Source organism: Calidris pugnax, unplaced genomic scaffold, assembly GCF_001431845.1.
Source record: "Calidris pugnax isolate Ruff unplaced genomic scaffold, ASM143184v1 scaffold68, whole genome shotgun sequence".
Classification (NCBI taxonomy): Eukaryota; Metazoa; Chordata; class Aves; order Charadriiformes; family Scolopacidae; genus Calidris; species Calidris pugnax.
In genome coordinates this window covers 3,088,472-3,109,083 of record NW_015090921.1, presented here as the reverse complement: position 1 = coordinate 3,109,083, position 20,612 = coordinate 3,088,472, and the positions used below count along the sequence as shown (strand labels likewise).

The 20,612-nt window shown below is 39.3% G+C and overlaps 1 protein-coding gene across 1 annotated transcript in view; it reads right to left on the bottom strand.

The window, feature by feature from the left end:
* The window catches only part of PHF21A (PHD finger protein 21A), a 148,726-nt gene that overhangs the window by 112,876 nt on the left and 15,238 nt on the right, over positions 1–20,612 (bottom strand). The window lies entirely within an intron of this gene.

The window sequence follows — 20,612 nt, the reverse complement described above, 5'->3', positions numbered from 1 at the left end:
AAATTCAAAAATTTGGAAAGTTGGGGAGGGGGGGAAGGTTGTTTAGGTTTTGGGGAGGAATTTATGTTTTGCATTTTTTCATTATTTTGAGCATTTAGGGTTTGGCTTTTTTTTTTTTTAATGCTGAAACTAACTATAAATACTGCTTAAAAAGAAAATATTTTTGACATGACAGGGAAAGCCAAGGAGATCTACAATTCTAATCTGGATTAAAATGCAAACTAGGGGAAGAAGAGATCACAGGTACAAGCTTTTCTAGTTCTGTGCAAGGCCTGTGCCCCCCCTCCTCTGGGGGAAACACCTCCTTTCCATCCCATTTATTAACTTCTAAATCACACACCCTGTCAGTTGCCACAGCTAAATATGACGAGGTTACCCATCCCAGACATTTGCCCACCACCCCTTCTTGAAGTTATGCCAACACAACAAAGATGGTAGAAGCAGGTGGTGTGTCAGCAGAGTCACTCAAGCTCCAATCCCAGACTACTAATGTAAACTGAAATCAATGACAGTTTAAGCTAATCTGTGAGGTCATGAACTGTGGAGGCCGAGAAGATACACTGCCCGTGTCATGGGAAGAACATTTAGCAGCAGAGCAAGGTAGTACCTCTTAAGTTATCCTCATATGAATCATAAAAACTTGTGAGTCAGAATCCTAAAAAGATAGCTAAAATATAAATGATAACTCATTTGTTCAATTACTTTGCCTGATGCTAAAAAAAGCCTCCAAAATACTCCAATTTTCTAGTAAAATACTAGAATATTAGCCTATTTTAAGATCCAACTCCACGGCGAACAAGATCTTTGCAGATATGTTTCTATCCACACGCAAGTCACCGCAGGGAAGTTTAACCCCCAACCTTATAGAGACAGCAGTAGAAAGGCACAAAATCATCTCACACTCGGTGGAGACCAGCACAAGTGGAGGAGTTTACATTTACTGACCAGCAGAACCAGGGCACTGATGAACATCAAGAACAGAAAAGAGGAAACTTACTGCCGGTAGCGACTGTACATATTGTCCCTCTTCTAGTGCCAAATTTTGCTGTGCATTTTGAACAAAGTACTACAGAAATGAAGTTGTTAAACTACACATCAAGAACAGAAAAGAGGAAACTTACTGTCGGTAGCGACTGTACGTATTGTCCCTCTTCTAGTGTCAAATTTTGTTGTGCATTTTGAACAAAGTACTACAGAAGCAAAGTTGTTAAACTACTTTTAGAGCAGTTTCAGGTTAGTTTAAATAACATCAAACTAATCTACTAACTAAATAACATCAAACTAACTTATCCTGCTAATGTGGCAGGATAAGAACTGGGGAGGATGGACTGTTTTGAGGCCATATTCAAATCAAGTGCTTTGCTCTGGATGCTACAGAATTTGAGATACCCTCATTGTTGAGGGTGCCAAAGAGACAGGTGTGATTTTTTTTCAAACTCTGGTTGTTTCTTCTTCAATATTAAGACCTTCGTCATCACGTTGCCCTCCAACTATCGGTTATTTTGCTGGTCCAAAAATCTAGAGAGGAAGCTCTTTCATCATGCAAGCACCAACCATCCCTCTCCAATGAGCAACAACTACACCTCCAGGCTGTTACTAAAAAATAATAGTAAAAACAACCTCACTGCTGTGGATGACTGCCTCTGGAAAGCTACACAAAACAGCTGTACTACACATCTGCAAATACAGTCTTAGAATAACAGAGCATGATTTTTACTTTTAAAAAAAATAAAGAAAAATAGCAGTTTATTTGTAGCACATGTACACACAAACCGAAGAGAAAATTGACCCTTAAAAATAACAGCAAGATTAACTGTTCCTTCCTTCCTTCCCCACCTCCTACATAGACACTCACCACCCTACCTTCCTCAGGACTGAGCTGTGCAAAGAAAAGCTGCACAGCTACGAACCTTGGGGTTGCACTTAACCACTCCGAAGGGCTGCAACCCCAGGCTGAGAACCCAGGGGCTCCCGAGGACAAAGTTAGGAACACCAGGAGTTTAATCGTGACTACCCGAGCGATTTGCCGTGTTGCCTTGGAGAAGTCACTTAGAGAAGACCTAGACGGGAAATGGAAATACATTTGCATCCTCTTCTGTACATAATTTACTAAAGGCTTTTTCTTAAGTGTTTAGAACAGGGCAATGTTTGAAAATCAAGCCTTCGGAGATACAAAATGCTTTAATTCTGTCCTCATGCAAGTATAGTATTTTCACTGGCATCTCTGCCTCATTTAGCAGAGAGGACAAGTTTAAAGAATGAAGTATCAGTTGCATAATTTCATTCTCATTTTTCAGTTTTCATGCTTTTTAAATTTAACATCTAAGCTCTACAGCAAATAAAAAATAGGTTTCCTCATAAGTAGCACACTAACGAGAGCCACAGAAAAACTTGTTCCTGATACAGGCAAGTTATCTTAGATAAGGAATTGAGAGAGAGAAATAAAGAACACACACCCAAGACTGGTAACTCCAAGCGTCCTAAACAGACTTATGTTTTTCCATTGCTCTTATTTTTACAGTAGAGAACAGTTTATGACCAACTAAATCTGTAGCTTTGGTTCTTGACAATTCTCTGCATTTGTAGCTACTGGGAACCAACCCAGAATAGTATTAATGAAAAAGGTACCACATAAGATCTGCTCTAGAGATGAAATGAGATTATTTCTTGTTCACAGCAAGGGTACACACACAGACTCACACTGCCTTGCTCCCTCTCACTACAAAATACATTAGAAAGTTAAGATTAGACAGCTCACAATCACTCACATCAATAGAGAAGTCTGGAGAGTTCAGCATTTTGCAAGGTTTCTTAACAAAAACTTCAGCAAGTAGAAATGTATCACCAAATCTCAGCTATTCATTTTACTGAGGTTGCCCTTTGAAGGCTCTAGAATCAAATGTTGTAAACTGCCTGAGGTATCAGTCTGCACAGCTAACTCACAGATTATTACAGCATATTCTGCAATATTTGGGAGCTTTTAAAACCCTAGCTCTAGGAGTCATATTTCTATATCCACCTCTGCCTTCATACCAAAACATATGTATGATCAGAAGAAAAGCTTGAGCAATGCTTACCTATGTTTACTGCAAGCAAAAAACAAAAAAGCAATTAAATTAGCACTAACCAAATGAAACAAAGTTCTAGAACTACGTTTTTCTTAGTGAGACTGGCTGTTGAGAATCTGATGTTAGTGTTACTAACAGGAAGGGTGGTTTGATGCGTACACACACTTAAAGTAGTAATGTCCCCCCACTCCCTCCAAAAAAAATAAAGGCTCTTAACCTTTTCAACAATTCTAGATGACATATGTAAGGAAAAATACACCACCATTACCAAAACAACCATATTCTACAGATCAACTTTAAGCTTTTTGTTCAAGTTTGTAAATAAGGAGAAGAGTTACTCATTTCACGGGACTGTTACAAAAACAAAGACCTCAAACACAAAACTCCTACATTTAAGGCTTGGTAGCTCTTGAGGACATCAGAAGAACTACATATGGTGGTTAAACATTATAGCATACAGCACCTCAAGGTTTAAGACTATATAAATGCTAAGTATCTGTATATTAAGACGTTTGGTTACATCAATCAGATACTTATTATTACCTTCAGGTCATACAATGAAGCTTACGCTACTGTGTAAGAGATTTATCTGGAAAAAGTGGGAGAAAAGGCATGTTTAGTTAGCATTTTCCCTAACTCTGGAAGCCAGCACATGTTTACTGTTAGACCATGTAACTTTCATCAGGAACTTTATATGTAGATGATATATTACAATCTTTAATTATGTAATTTTTACTTTTTGTCAATAAGATTGAAGTCTTCTTCAGTGCACAGAATGGACTCATTGCTGTGCACGGGCATTTGTGAGCCTGACATTCTTTCACGTTTCAGAGCATTCATTGCTTGACAACATTAATGGTAAAGCATTAATTAAAAAATTAAAAATTAATACTCTTTTCGGTGCAAAGTACACTGCACACACAAGGGATTAACAGTTTTCTCTGGACCTCTGTCTTCAGATGTGAACTCCTCAAAGCAACAGCTCTCCTTCCTATTTTCGAAAGGCATCACAGAGAGAGAGCAGTCTATCAGTATCTTCTGGGAAAACAAGTTGTAACAGTTACTTTCCTGTGATTTTCAGGTCAGAAATGAAACAACCTGTGTATTCCTTAACGGGACAGGATTTCTGCAGTCTCAAGAAAGAGACAGACCCAACACAGCCCAGGCAGGGGGGTATACAAGCTATTTCAAATGACATTATTATAAGGCTCACGTTTCAACGACTGTGTCAGCAGCACCAGTGCTGCTGCTGCTTCTGTGATTAAAAACAAGCCTCCCGTGTGCCAGCCCCGGGGAACCTGATCCTGCCGTTGTGCTGCTGCTGGGAGAACTCCCAGTCCACCCAGTGCCACGGGCCAGGCGGGTGGTAAAGGGACCAGCAGGGATGCCCAAGATAACTGAGGCTGCACCAAAGGGTTCCAGCCATGCCTCCCAGTTCACCCATCTGCACAACTCCTTCATAACTTCTTTCTCCTCTCTACCCCCACCCAATACTGGTAGATAGCTCCCACCAAAATGGTCAAGGAGCTTGCATTTTGTACCAGCAGACAACCCATAGCATTCAAAGAACAAGCTCCAACTCTGCCTCCAAGCTCTTCTGCCGCGATGATTAGCCGTGAAACAGATGCAATTTGGAGTTTAAGCCACCAGAAGCTGATTTCATTTGGGGACAGATTGCTTCACCTTCTCTAGGACAGTTTAGAAAACCATCAAACTAAGCTTAAACGGGAGTGTGCGATGCCATCATTTGTCTTTGCAGAAGCAGTACTATATTTAACATACAGAAAATAAGCCATCTCGTTACAGCTGAAAAGACCATGTCCACTGTAAAGCCAAAAGCACTTCACAACCTTATTTTTAAAATATCAACCAAAACTCGCCACGACCATCAAACATACGTAGGCAGATGGAGACTACCCTCTGAGCTCTGCTTGCCCTGCGACTACAGCCCTGATAGGCATTAGTGACTCTTCTGAACAGAGTCTTTCCTGGCATCTAGGGGGTGAGGTGGGGGATGAGATCATGCTCCACAGCAAAATGAAAAACCACATTTGGCCTAGTAGACAGTCAGGACAAGCATGTTTTAAGATCTCAGGATCACCTCTCTCACCTGAGCAGATTTAAGGTATGTGGCTTTGCGCTTTTCACCCTTGCACAAACCCCTCTTCACTGAACAGTCTCAGTATGTTTCGTGAATCAGAGAAGCACAACCTAAAGCCACTTACGCTTTGAAAGGGAAAAAGTTAATTTAACTCGCCAAGGATTAACCATCTAAGCCATCTTTAAAATAAAACACTTATCCTCCCACTTTTCATACGCGTACCTTCCTCCTTCTAAGGGAAAACGAGTAAGGCACTGCCATTTAGAAGAAAACAAAACCAACCCACAGCAAATTCAACTCCCTGCTTTTCTATTTCCTTTCCTAAATAAGGCATTCAGGAAAATACTTTTTTTAAAATAAAAACTAAGTTAGAAAATTAGAGAAAGTCTGCCTCTCTAGCCTATCGCCATTAGTAAGCCTGGCAGAAGTTCATCCTGACTTCCTACCAAGGGCTCAATGTATTCCCCTTCTAATCCCTTCTAAACTTCATAAAGTTATCATCAGTACAATTCTGCTTTTTGTAGGCAGAAACCAGCATTTGGGGATGTTCCACGGCATTGTTGCATTCAAAAGTTACAGTACTGCAGACAGAAACAAGAGCACTAAGCCTTACTCTGCTCAGTGCGTCACCATTCACCAGTTTTAGATAAACAGAAAACCACCTTCTATGCAGGATGGCTAAATTCCTGCTCACGTAAAAAGCTGGACGACCCAAACTTTTATTTTGGTGAATTACGCTGTTATGTAGAAGGACTGTTTATCTATACGTACACTAAGAGGAAACCCCAGTCTGATTTAACTCTGTAAATTTATGCTTTGCTAACAATGCAACAGCAAAGTCTCATATTTGAAGGAGGGAACCAGGGAAATTTTTGCAAAAATTAAAGCATTTACATGATGCAAAGATATAAATCGGTGAAAGGCCGAATTTGGTGTTTTTTTCAAAAAAATCTTCACAGCATTCTGCCACATCTCATTAAGTTGCCAGAAACATGACTTTTTAGAACACAAAGTTTATCAATTAAACTTTTTAAAAAAGTCCGTTAATCTGTTAAGCCCTAGAACTGGAATTTTATGTTTTGTTTTTTTTTTTTTAATAAGTTTCAACTTACTTGCAAAGTACACATGCAGCTGGGAGGGGAAAAAAGATGGAAGGTCAGTAAAAAACAGGAGGAATCGAGAGGAGGGCCACAAAAGCAGTAAGAAGGATGGAACCCCTCTGCTATGAGGAAAGGCTGAGAGCTGGGATTGTTCTGCCTGGAGAAGAGAAGGCTCTGGGAAGACCTGATCGTAGCATTTTAGTACTTAAAAGGGGGCCGAGAGATGGGGACAAACTTTTTAGGTGGGCTCTAGCGACAGAAGGAGTAGTGGCTTTAAACTAAAAGAGGTGATATTTAAACTACATATAAGGAAGAAATTCTTTACAATGCACGTGATGAGACAGTGGAACAGGTTGCTCAGAGAGGTGGTAGATGCCCCAATCCCTGGAAACATTCAAGGTCAAGTTGGATGAAGCTCTGAGTAACTCATCTAGTTGAAGATGTCCCTGCTCCTTGCAGAAGGGTTGGACTAGAAGGCCTTTAAAGGTCCCTTCTAACCCAAACTACTCCATGATTATAGGAGTTGTCCCCTCCCACCTGTACTAGCCCACTGTTTTGTCTCAAATTTATAAGAAATTCAAAGGGAAGTTATTTGGAGGTTGGTGTTTCAGTGGTTTGTTTTTGTTGGTTGTTTTTGTTTTTTGGTGTTTTTTTCAAAAAAATCTTCACAGCATTCTGCCACATCTCATTAAGTTGCCAGAAACATGACTTTTTAGAACACAAAGTTTATCAATTAAACTTTTTAAAAAAGTCCGTTAATCTGTTAAGCCCTAGAACTGGAATTTTATGTTTTGTTTTTTTTTTTTTAATAAGTTTCAACTTACTTGCAAAGTACACATGCAGCTGGGAGGGGAAAAAAGATGGAAGGTCAGTAAAAAACAGGAGGAATCGAGAGGAGGGCCACAAAAGCAGTAAGAAGGATGGAACCCCTCTGCTATGAGGAAAGGCTGAGAGCTGGGATTGTTCTGCCTGGAGAAGAGAAGGCTCTGGGAAGACCTGATCGTAGCATTTTAGTACTTAAAAGGGGGCCGAGAGATGGGGACAAACTTTTTAGGTGGGCTCTAGCGACAGAAGGAGTAGTGGCTTTAAACTAAAAGAGGTGATATTTAAACTACATATAAGGAAGAAATTCTTTACAATGCACGTGATGAGACAGTGGAACAGGTTGCTCAGAGAGGTGGTAGATGCCCCAATCCCTGGAAACATTCAAGGTCAAGTTGGATGAAGCTCTGAGTAACTCATCTAGTTGAAGATGTCCCTGCTCCTTGCAGAAGGAACCAGGGAAATTTTTGCAAAAATTAAAGCATTTACATGATGCAAAGATATAAATCGGTGAAAGGCCGAATTTGGTGTTTTTTTCAAAAAAATCTTCACAGCATTCTGCCACATCTCATTAAGTTGCCAGAAACATGACTTTTTAGAACACAAAGTTTATCAATTAAACTTTTTAAAAAAGTCCGTTAATCTGTTAAGCCCTAGAACTGGAATTTTATGTTTTGTTTTTTTTTTTTTAATAAGTTTCAACTTACTTGCAAAGTACACATGCAGCTGGGAGGGGAAAAAAGATGGAAGGTCAGTAAAAAACAGGAGGAATCGAGAGGAGGGCCACAAAAGCAGTAAGAAGGATGGAACCCCTCTGCTATGAGGAAAGGCTGAGAGCTGGGATTGTTCTGCCTGGAGAAGAGAAGGCTCTGGGAAGACCTGATCGTAGCATTTTAGTACTTAAAAGGGGGCCGAGAGATGGGGACAAACTTTTTAGGTGGGCTCTAGCGACAGAAGGAGTAGTGGCTTTAAACTAAAAGAGGTGATATTTAAACTACATATAAGGAAGAAATTCTTTACAATGCACGTGATGAGACAGTGGAACAGGTTGCTCAGAGAGGTGGTAGATGCCCCAATCCCTGGAAACATTCAAGGTCAAGTTGGATGAAGCTCTGAGTAACTCATCTAGTTGAAGATGTCCCTGCTCCTTGCAGAAGGGTTGGACTAGAAGGCCTTTAAAGGTCCCTTCTAACCCAAACTACTCCATGATTATAGGAGTTGTCCCCTCCCACCTGTACTAGCCCACTGTTTTGTCTCAAATTTATAAGAAATTCAAAGGGAAGTTATTTGGAGGTTGGTGTTTCAGTGGTTTGTTTTTGTTGGTTGTTTTTGTTTTCTAATAACATGTCTAGATCCGTCATTAACCTCTGCTGCTCTTAAGGCGTGTCGTTAATTTCTTATTCCAGTCATTGAGAAGTTTCTGCCTTCCTTTCATACTTCAGAGACAGAAGACTATTTCGGGAAAAGGAGATTGAGGAGAAGGAGTTATTAGGAGGAGAGAAGGCCACTTTCCAGAAAGAACACACCCAAGAAATCCTATTAATTGATTTAACAACTGAAGACACAAGGAACAAGAAAAAAATTAAGAAAACTACTACAGTACTGATTAAAGTTTTTTTTCCCCTTAAATTCCATTAAGAATGGAGGGATCTCCAATTTCTTATTTTATTCTTTTAAATGTGATGAGAAATTTCATATTGAGTGCCAAACTATTTTCCCCCTTCTAGCAATGCACTTTATCTTGGAAAGAACTGGCTTGCAGGAATGATGCGTTAGCGAGGCAGGAGTGCCTTAAGAGCTTTGGGAAGAGGTCCAGAGTACAAAAGGAGATGGTTTGGGTAGTGCTGCAAGACTGCAGGCATGAAATGCAAAACTAGAGGTATCTCTGATTAACACTGGAAGCGCTACTGCACTTCTGATGGGCAGAATTGCAGGTAGATGCACAACCCCTGCTTGTACAAGCTATTCTTTGAATTTTCTCTATCTAGCAGCGACGTTCAGTGGGGAAAAAAAAAAAACCCAAGCAGTAAAAGCAGCCAATGCCTCAACCACAAAACAGTGACATTCAAGGACAACTCCAGCCTTCCATTTCCACAGCTGAAAGAAGTGCTATTAACTCAATCTGCCAGCAGGGGGAAATGCCAAACAAGTGAAAAAAAGTTAAGAGACAAGGAATAAAATTAAACAAAACAAGCCAATCCCCTCCCACAGATACATATCCTCAGCAGTTAAGAAAGGGAAAGATTCTGCTCCTGGAGAGGGGAGGCAGGATAAAGGCAGTATATATAACTCAAAGTAACCAAGTATTTTGCTCATCCTCCCAGGCTTTAAAGAGGAAACAGGGAAAGTGCCAGTCCAAAATATAAGCATTTAAGAACAGCACCAGCAAGCAAAAACAAGCTTTCAGTTTCAGTATTAGCACAGAGTGATGAAAATCAGTTTCAATGAAGAGCAAAGTTTTGTGATTACACAACTGAAAGAATTGAGGTGAAAGAATGTCTGTTTTTGAATTACTATTCAAAACGAAGGTATGAATTAATTTATTTAAGGTGAATACATATATTCTAGAAAATAATTCTGCATTACAGAATCCTCCCTATTTCATTTCTACAGAATCCCAAGAGTCTGGAGTTTTTTTGCTGAAGAGATTTCAGAACAGCAGGGGTCCCATTAGACACCCTGTTTTTCCTTCTACCTTATAAATATTATCTGTACACCATTTCCATGGTTACAAAGTACAGTGAAAACTACTTAGAGGGAATATCAGTTAAGGGAATAAATCTGTGTTAAACATAGTTTGACGAAGGGCAACTTGCATGCAACAGACAGGAAACAGACACAATTACACAATGCATTTTAAAATTAAGAAAACCAAAATGTGAAAATCTGTTGAACAAACAAATTTAACATGCATTAACGATGGGAAGAAAAAAAAAACCACACAAAAAAGGACAACCCCTGCAATCGCAAGGACTTTCAGTTTAAAGTACCACAGGCTAAGAACCACAAGGAGCAACAGGGAGATTGTCAGTGACAGATTTATGGAGAGGAGCTACACAAGCTTCTACTGATGTTACCTTCTCAGAAACATCAGGCAGAAGTTAGGTACGCACGTAACAATAAGCAAATATTAAAAAATGCAGATGAATTGTGATTAGTAATTATATGGTAGGGCACATTACAACAACAGGCAATCTTTTATACTTCCGTATTTACAAAGCATTTTCAAAATCAGATACTGTACTTCCAGTAAAGCTCAGCCTGTCCATGAAACCTGCTAACTGAATGGTAGTTCTTCAAGCATGAGGAAAGATTAGACTAACAGTACGTCAAGATGTTTAAGTAAATCCCAGTTCTGCTCAGAGTTTACAGTTCTACCACCAGTTTCTCCATTTTCATTTAATTTATCCTGCAGCTGGAACACTCCAACAGGCAGGTAATCTACCTGACCGAGGTGCCTTCCTTTATGTTCTCTTCCAGCTGTGAAGTCCTACTACTAGCAGTCCCTACTCTTTTTTCTGGGGGGAGTGGGAGGCGAGGGGGTGTCACACTCCACAGAAAACTGAAATGTTTCACAGATAGGTCTGGGGAGCACAGAGTTAAGCAGCAGGAGCGCTGGGCTAGCGGCACAAGGGAGACCTCCTTCCTTCAGCGACCATCAAGTTCCAGTGTGCTATCTGCACTGGGTAAGAGACTGAGTCCTTTGAAGCTTTTCTTTTTAACTAAACACAGTCATCAAGAAGCCATCTTTCACTTTTCCCACCTGGTCAGAAGTTTGGCTTGCCAGTTATGTTTTCAGTGATGCAGTCATGTAGACACGTTCGGGACCAGAAGACCTACAGGACAACTGGAGAAAGAGAGGCATCCGAGTTTGCGAGGCATCTGATTTCTGTATGTTCTGCTTGTTACTCAGGCAGAAAGGAAATCACTACCATTTTCTGCTTACTCTCATTATGGCACAGGGGATAACAGTTAGTTACGTGTTTACTGCATTGTCCAAGAAAAGACTGTGTAAAAGGGCCAAGGAATAAAATCAGCATTTAAGACTTACTTTAAACACTGAAATTAAACCAACCTGTGTTGGTTTTGCTATGGTTCAACTTTCATGCCAATATACTGGAAGAACAACTGATCCACACTTCCTGTCTGGCACAGTTCTTCATTATAAACCGGCCTCTTCAAATTAATTATTTTAGCATTAAAAATAAGCCATTTCATATATATATAAAGTACAGCAGCATAAACTTGAAAATTAGCTGCTAATGTACATTCTTGTGTTCTGTATTTTATGATACTGAAAAATATTCCTGTCTGGCACAGTTCTTCATTATAAACTGGCCTCTTCAAATTAATTATTTTAGCATGAGCATTAAAAATAAGCCATTTCAGATATATAAAGTACAGCAGCATAAACTTGAAAATTAGCTGCTAATGTACATTCTTGTGTTCTGTATTTTATGATACTGAAAAATACTTAAAATGATTCTTTTAGCTTTTGTAGAGCTTTTGTTCTAACAGGAAATGAGATGGCTCAACGAAATTAAACCAACCTGTGTTGGTTTTGCTATGGTTCAACTTTCATGCCAATATACTGGAAGAACAACTGATCCACACTTCCTGTCTGGCACAGTTCTTCATTATAAACCGGCCTCTTCAAATTAATTATTTTAGCATTAAAAATAAGCCATTTCATATATATATAAAGTACAGCAGCATAAACTTGAAAATTAGCTGCTAATGTACATTCTTGTGTTCTGTATTTTATGATACTGAAAAATACTTAAAATGATTCTTTTAGCTTTTGTAGAACTTTTGTTCTAACAGGAAGCGAGATGGCTCAATATGAGAAACTACATAAATTCTTGCCTTTACAACACTATAGATCACTTGCTCTTAATAAGTCACAAACTTCTAAATAATTGTCAGAAGACAATATGAAAATGATTTGTTAGTGAACAGATGTTCACATGACAAAAGTATCAAAGAACAATCATTTGTTTCTAAATCTGTCTTCAGATTTTAAGAGCAAGATGAAAAAGGTAATGCTTCACACCTGCTAGAAGTGATTTTTTTTTTCTAGAAAGAATACTGGCAATTTAATTTCACACAGTTTTATGCAAAACAAAAAAGTCTCAGACTTCTGTTGATTCTGTTGGGTGCTCTGAACCCTGTAAAAGGCGGCTGGGACCCTCTGCTGCTACCAGAAAAGCATCACATTTTCCTCTCCTAGTGAATAAATACAACACCTACCCTAAGTACAGCCTGCTAACATTGACTAAAAAAAAAAAACCAACCAAAAACCACATTCTCATTCTGCGTTTGAATCTGATTTGCTTTTTAGCCAAACTTATTTATTTCACCAGCTATTATTTCATTATACTATCATTGGCATTTCGGCATTCCTGACCTCCTAAGCACAGAAACCTATTTATTTCACCAGCTATTATTTCATTATAGTATCATTGGCATTTCAGCGTTCCTGACCTCTTAAGCACAGGAAACCAAACAAAAAAAACCAAAACAACAAAACAACCAAAAAACCAAACAAACCACAACCAACAAAACCCACCACCTTAGAACCTTCTAACACTAAGTACAGTATGGTCTGTGTATAGATTAAATAAAGAAAATAAACAGCATTAGGGTTTTCATGAGTTTCTAGTTTTGTGTACTGATAAATTATGATGGAGCACTCAAAGGCATCAACATGCTTTACAAGTCGTCTAAAATACAAAGGCAGTAAACAGAATTAGGCAAAACGTGCTTGTTTCAAACTCTGAACTAAACAGATTATCGAAAGCTCCTTTCTCTCCCCCTCCATCCCAAAATAAAAGCGTGAGTGAGAAGGGATTTCATTACATTCTTAGAGCTGTTAGAGGCGAAGTCAAATCCGTCCCCTCGCATTTAGCACGCAGGCTGTACACACTCCCAAGTACGTCACGCCGAGACAACACGCTCGCTGCCTTCCCAAGGCCTCCAACGCAACTGTCGCTAGGCCTAAATCAGGTAGGCTCTGTGTGCAGTGCTGCTGCAGATGAGCAGGAGTCCACCCCTTCTCCCCCCTTTCCCTTCAGATTTTCCCCCCCCCCCCTTTCCCCCCCCCCCCCCCCCTTCCTTTAGCTGTAGTGCCTGGATTTAAAAAGATGAGTGAATTCCAGTTTACTGCGCAAGATCTGGCTCTAATTTTTTTTCCTTCTTTACTACACCAGCTACCCTGCAGCTTCTGAGCCATCGTCGGCTGTTGTTTTTTTGTTCCTTGAATGCAACAGGACTTAAGTCTGCCAGGCTGCATCACTGTTTTCTCAGCATACCTCTAAGGGGGGGGAAAAAATCCCCTCTTCTCACTCGCTTCCCGCTGGGCTCTGTGAACATTCAGATTTCCCCATTCTCTCAACAGATACACAAGTCTAACACCAGATCAATATTCACACATTCCTCTCTCTTTCAGCACCAATTCCTTACTCTCCTGTTTATTTAGTAGCCTTGTATGAAAATAAAAGTGCAATTAAGCGGTGGCCCAAGTATCTCAAGCGTTCTCTTATAGAGAACTTGATTTCTCTGCCAGGTTAATCCCACCCTGACAACTACTTTAAGCCTTTTACTTTATCTAATTCAGCATTTTTCTGCTCTTCCAATTCCTAATATACCTTGTAGCTTTGCAACACCCAGGTTCAGGACAAAAAAAAACCAAAAACACAACAAACAACAAAACAACAAACAAACAAAAAACCCCCTTGTCTCTATATAGCATGGACTTTCTCCATCTGAGATAAAAACCACATTTTCTAATAGCTTTACCCTGAATGACATTTTGGGTAAAGTACTTAATGCAACACAGTTTCATAAGCCTCACCCAAAACTACCGTGGAAACACAACAGCACGAACTAAGGTACAGATGATGATTGAAAATTCATCTTCACCCAGCCAAACAAAAGGGGGTAACATTCTAGAGGTCAAACATATACCAGAATACTGTATTAAAAACAAACAAACAAAAAACCAACCAAAAAACCAAAACTAAAAACCAAAAAAACACCACAACATCCAAACAGCCAAACAAAAGGGGGTAACATTCTAGAGCTCAAACATATACCAGAATACTGTATTAGAAAAAAAAAAAAAAGCAACAGCCAAAAAACCAAAACTAAAAAAAACAAAAAAACCACCACTACATCCAAGCTTTAAAGAAACCTCAGACTTCAAGATAAGTACAGAAACACGCACTTTACCTGCATACTGGAGGCAAAAATGGTTTGATTGTACTTTTTCTTAAAAAACAAAAAAGCCCACAACAAAAAATACCAAAACCAAGTTTTAAAAAAATCACTACAGTTTGCTCCTTCCAAGAAACAGTCCACAGCAATTAAAAAATAAAAGATTTCCCAGACAAGACATGAAACTTTTTTTTTTAAAATATATAATTATTTAAACAGTGATTTAACTAGCTCACTGCAATGGAAACCCTGACACACTTGATATATAAAATATCTATGACAGAGTCCTAAAGAACTCTACCTGCATACTGGAGGCAAAAATGGTTTGATTGTACTTTTTCTTAAAAAACAAAAAAGCCCACAACAAAAAATACCAAAACCAAGTTTTAAAAAAATCACTACAGTTTGCTCCTTCCAAGAAACAGTCCACAGCAATTAAAAAATAAAAGATTTCCCAGACAAGACATGAAACTTTTTTTTAAAATATATAATTATTTAAAAAGTGATTTAACTAGCTCACTGCAATGGAAGACCTGACACACTTGATATATAAAATATCTATGACAGAGTCCTAAAGAACTCACTATTAGGCAATAACCAACACAAAAAAATGGACAAGTGAGAACAAGTTTATATATACACCTTGGAAAGACCTGTTTTCTCTTCCCCATTACAGATTTATTTTCTGATCTCAAAATTTGAGCAACTGTTACCTCTTTTTCCATTCTGCACAATATACCTGAACTAAATTCCAAGGTTTATTTCAGTTCCTTGTCTTCCAAGAAAGAAGGAAGGAAAAGCAAGAGGATGCTACTCTCTACAGCCTTTTCAGCCCCCTCTGCTGCAAGAAAACATATATCCTTGTACCAGGCAGGAGGTATTTAAGTTCACAAAACAAAAACGAGCATTTTAAAGAATTCTAAAACAAGAGGCAATTAATGTCTCGGAAGTCACTCCTCGTGAATAATAGTCCCTATTGTCATTTTAGCCTGCGCTAAATGGCATATTTTCAAATCATCTATTGGAGAAACATTAAGAATTTCAATTATTTCAGGCCTTTCTATTTTCTCAAGTTGCATTAACAAGCACATAATACCTGGCACAGATTCTGTGGGGGAAGTGGCTTGTATATCATCCTTTCATACACACTACAGCCTCCAGTCCTGGAAGAAGGCAGAATGCTAAGAAGTACTTTTTTTTTTTTCCTGAAGAGGACAGGATGGTGGTTTAGTGAACAGACTGAGGGACCCTGAGATCAGCACTAGCATGTGCTGCCAATTTCAGAACTAGTTCACATTTGAACAGCATCTGTCAAGTCATTTGAAGTGTTTCACCTTCCAAACACCAACACACAATTAATAATGATACCTGGTTTATAACAACGCAAGTATTCATTTCTTGGCTTTGTATGTTTTTAGAAGTATCTGAAGGAAGTTCACTGAATAAAGTACACAAAACAATGGTTTGTCCAGGTAGAGATAGAAAATCAAAGCAAGTTCCAGCTGCTTAGGTTACATGTGCTACAAAACCAAAGCACATTATTCAGACTTCTCATTCAGGAACCTGTAAAACTGTCAGTTCTACTTTTTCAAAATCTGCATAAAAATTCTCATAGAAGTAGCTTTTATGAATTAAACTTTTTGCAGTTAAGTTCCTGCTGCAGTCACACAGTACACTAGAAACTGTTCAAATTCCACAACAGATTAATACTAACCTACCAAAATAATTTTTTTTTCCCACAACTTACCAAGCATCACAAGTATGCACCCACACAAGAGCACAAGCTGCTAAGAGCTTCTGAATATAATCATGTAAAATTATAATTCAAATTACCAAACGCACAAATAGCAGGGAAGTTGAAAGGGGGTTGATTTCCCCCAACAATAATCTAAACCACCTTGATACGTGAAAATCTGTAATAATCCACACACACTGAGTAAAGGATCCAATTCCTACAAGAGGCAAATTGTTACAGTCTGGATGTCACATCTGCATGTTCATACATGAAGCATTAGTCTTCTTGCCCTCCAGGCTAGAAGTCTTCTGGACAGAAGTGTCTGTCACAGCCCTTCTTCCTGTCCCTCATATGATAAGAAAGAACACATGTACTACCCTGTCAGTCTAATTATTTAATCCCCAATCAATACTTACAGCAGGAAAGGAAAGGTAAATTCACATGTGGAAGCACAATAGCAAAAGAAGCCTTACTGTCTAGCAATACTTCTTATCTGAAAAGTGTCCGCTCCCATTTTCCTAAAAATTCAACTAAATACAAACTCCCCTCAAAAAAAAAAATCAAATCAAGGAGTTCAAGATAAACAAGGATTAAACCTTCAAGAGTTAACACCTGCCCTTCACCCGACAGCCTTAAAACTGATGGTAATATCCCCCAATGAGATCAATGCCTGGTGAGTGACAAGTTTTGACTTTCAAACCAGAGTTTCAAACAGAAATCTGACTAAGATGACAAAAAGAGATAAGCAGTGGATTCTTGGTATTTATTAAAAAAAAAAAAACCAAACAAAACAAACAACAACTTATTGCTGGTCATAACAAAAACATAAGAGACTTGGTTAAAAAGGCAAGACAGGGACTTCCACAAACTGGAAGAGGAAAGAACTGAAAAAAGAGGCAGGGAAAAGCACTACCTAAGAGAGGTGATACAATTCACAGGACTAAGCTTACAACACACTGGGCATTCAAACTACCATTAGAAGAAAAAAAACATCACCAAAACAAAACCTCACATCTCTGAGGAACACTCTTCTAAGCATTCATATAGAAGATGGCAATCTCAATGAAATGAAGCTTTTGGACATCCAATTTCAAAGCAAAAGCATACGGACACTGGAATGTATACATCTTGAACAGCAAAAGGTTCATACATCACATTGCACCGGAAACAAAAGGAAGGTGAATCCGTTTGTACACCTCATCACCTCAGAGCAAAAACCACGGGAGGATATTCCCCTTCTTAAGAATGTATTAAAAGACTGAAAATAAAGAAAACACTACATACTCAAATAGCAGGGAAGTTACCATAACAAGGATCAGGGTTGAGTCTGTGAACTTAGTTCTAACTGATCTGGCAAAAAGGGAGGCTGTAGAGATTATGATGCTTTCCATTATTCCAGATAGTTAAAATTAAAGCAAACTTCAAAGAGCTATAAGGGATCTGATAACACCAAACAATTGATTTTCATTTGTCATTTTATAGTCCTCTGTCGACAAGTGCAAAATAACACACTCGGAGGAAAAAATAACCCTAGCTATAAATACACAACGATGAGTCTAAACTAGGCATTACTACTTACAAAAAAGATTTTGAGATTATTGCAAGCAAACGGTTCGACTCCCAGCAGCAAGAAGTCAGAGAAAAATCTCAGAAGGTATTAGAAACAGAACAGGGAACATTCTGCTGTGATGTACACTGCACGTAGTTCTGGCTGCCCCACCTCAAAATAGAGGAGAGCTAGAAATGGCATGGAGAGGAATGACAACTAGGGAGCACGTTTAAAACAAATGAAGCTATTTTTCTCGCATCAGCCTGCCACGCACACAGAAAATGCAGTTAAACTGCGTGGAACTCGCTGCCGTGCCACACTATGGAAGCCACAGATATAAATGAGTTCAAAAAGGCAGCGAACAAATTCACCTATAAATAGTTTGATGTTGCTATTCACAGTGCAATAGCCCAAATGTAGCTTCCATCTCAGGCAGCGGCTAAACAAGTGTCTGTCAGAAATTTACTGTTAATATTTCAGCAGCTGACAGAATTCACCCATTTCCTACGCCGTTCAGTCAGCTGCTGCTGCTGGCCACTGATAAAGGCAAGATGCTGGATTAGATGGACGTTTGGTCCAGCACAGTATGTTAGTTCTTACATTTAATCACATTGAGCAGCCAGACCAGTATATGTCCTGGGTTGTTTCGGAGGTTGGTTCTTCTGGTAAACAAACCAGGCTGTAATTCAAGCATGTAATGTTAAAAGCAAAAATTGTAACTTCTGAAGCAGAAATCAAACCGGTTTGTGCTTATTGTGTAATATAACGCAACAATGAAATAAAGACACGATCAAGCATTTGAGGGTATGGGTTGTTTTTTTTCTTTTTACATAACCCATCAGACTGCTGAAAAATTCTCCTATAAGCCCCTCACTAATCAGGACGTCAACCCAAGGAGATTCAGGCAGTTAGTGTCTCCTAACAGAGAAAGACCCAGAAAGTTGGAAAGCAGTACTAAACATAAGCCATGGATGTTTGCTGGAAAAACTGCCAAGACCCATTTAAGATTGGCAACAATTTGGCTCTCTCCCAGCTGACCAGAGGAAAGATCTCCTGAACCAATGGATTCAAAGAGAACATGTAGATGAATGCCTGACTCCTCTCCAAGAAAACTGAACTTGCCAAAGTCATCAGGTCCTGTCTGACCCTGGAGCAGTACTGGATGCTCTCCTTTTTAATAAGGAAGTCTAGCTGAAGAAGTACTACTGTTGCAAAAAATGCATAACCTCAAGCTGAGGCGCAGGACAAACATCGAACAGAATTCTGCCACAAGTACTGTTAATCCTGCTAGAAAGCACTGCCTAAACAATTTGGTGAATGTCTGCTTTCTCATCACTGTCAGCTTCCTTCTCTTCTGACAGATGAGCTTTTGAAGATAGCCAAGCTGAAAGCCATGTAGGATAAACAAGCAGGTCCCAATCTGTGAGAAACACAGGAGTTTCATTTTCTAGAGCCCGAAATTACAACGGGTCTGGAAAACAAAGCAAGTGTCCGGTATACCCCACCTGTTGGTGCTGCTGTAGGCAGTAAGATGAAGATGGATGTAGCCAATAAGCTTATCATCCTTATCAGGAACCAGCAAGTATCAAGGATAAAAACGTATAAGAAAGAGACGAAGCTTTGTGATCAGTTTCACAAAGATGCAGACATTGCCTCAATAAAATTACTGCTCGGCTACACTGGTGAGAAAACTGACCGGGATCCAGTTTGCATGAGAAATCTCTTAAGTCACACAAAAAGACAACAAAAGAAGAATTTTGGGCTGTGCTACGTTTTTGTTTTCATTTCACATAGGGGGTAGTATGATTTTGTTATTTAAATAACCTTCTGCTTACGGAATCACACAGGTTGCTTTGAGGTTCTTTCATTTTGTTTTAGGAGAGGGGGGAGTTATTATCGAGGCCAGTAATAGCATTGAAATTGGTCCTGCTGACAGCAAACAGCACCATAATGCCCCCGTCATCCTAAAGATCACTTGTGCAAACTACACAGGCAACAGATAGCACTACAAACTAACAATTCACGGAAACTGGCACTCTTATTTGTAGTTGGGAACTTCAGATTTACTAGACGTTTTCCTCACTCCATGACTGTCATAGGCTGAATGTTTCAGGCTGAATTTGTTGGTATCCCCAAGAGAAATGTGAGATTCAATCATAACATATGCGTGCACCGAGTTCATGCATGCTTCAGTGCTTCTGCTGATCATCCAACCCCAAGAGAAATGTGAGATTCAATCATAACGTATGCGTGCGTACCGAGTTCATGCATGCTTCAGTGCTGCTGCTGATCATCCAGGGGGCAACATTTCTCTCTTCTCCATCACACCAGTAAAGCCCCTCACAGACACATAATTTGTCTTCCATATACACAACTTCAAAAGTGTTCTTCTGAGGTTCCCCATCCCTCACTGAGAGCAAATTCTAGTAGTGAATTTGTCTTCCATATACACAACTTCAAAAGCGTTCTTCTTCCCTCACCGAGAGCAAATTCTAGTAGCAAGGAAGGTATAAAAGAGCTCCAAGTAGCATCAAAAAACTTTTCAAATATCATTCACATTTTTTTCTCACAATAATAAAAAAAAAAGCGTATGTCGCTCCTCTTGCTCCCCTCTTAAGTTCAAGGGGAGTTTCTGCTCTCTCCCATATCCACTGATATTTCTTCAACTATTACACAGGAAAATTCAGTTGATTCCAACATATTCCAAAATACAGGCAATGATTTTGATGCATCTTCTTCTCTTCTCACACATTAGGCTGCATGGAGATGAAGGAAGAACTGGACAACTGTATGGATGTCTCCAGATTTATGCCCATTTGTCCTCCATTCCAAGCCACTGGTCTTAGTGCTGATGCAAGCTGACCTTTCTGGTGCAATACAGTTCTCATGTTGATTTAGTTCACGTCTCCATGAGGTCTGCACAGAAAGCAGAGCTGCCTCCTTTGGCAACACAGAGAAACAGAATTCAAAGTCTTCTCTCTGAAAAAGCAGTTCCAGCCAACACAATCTCTTTGTATCTCAG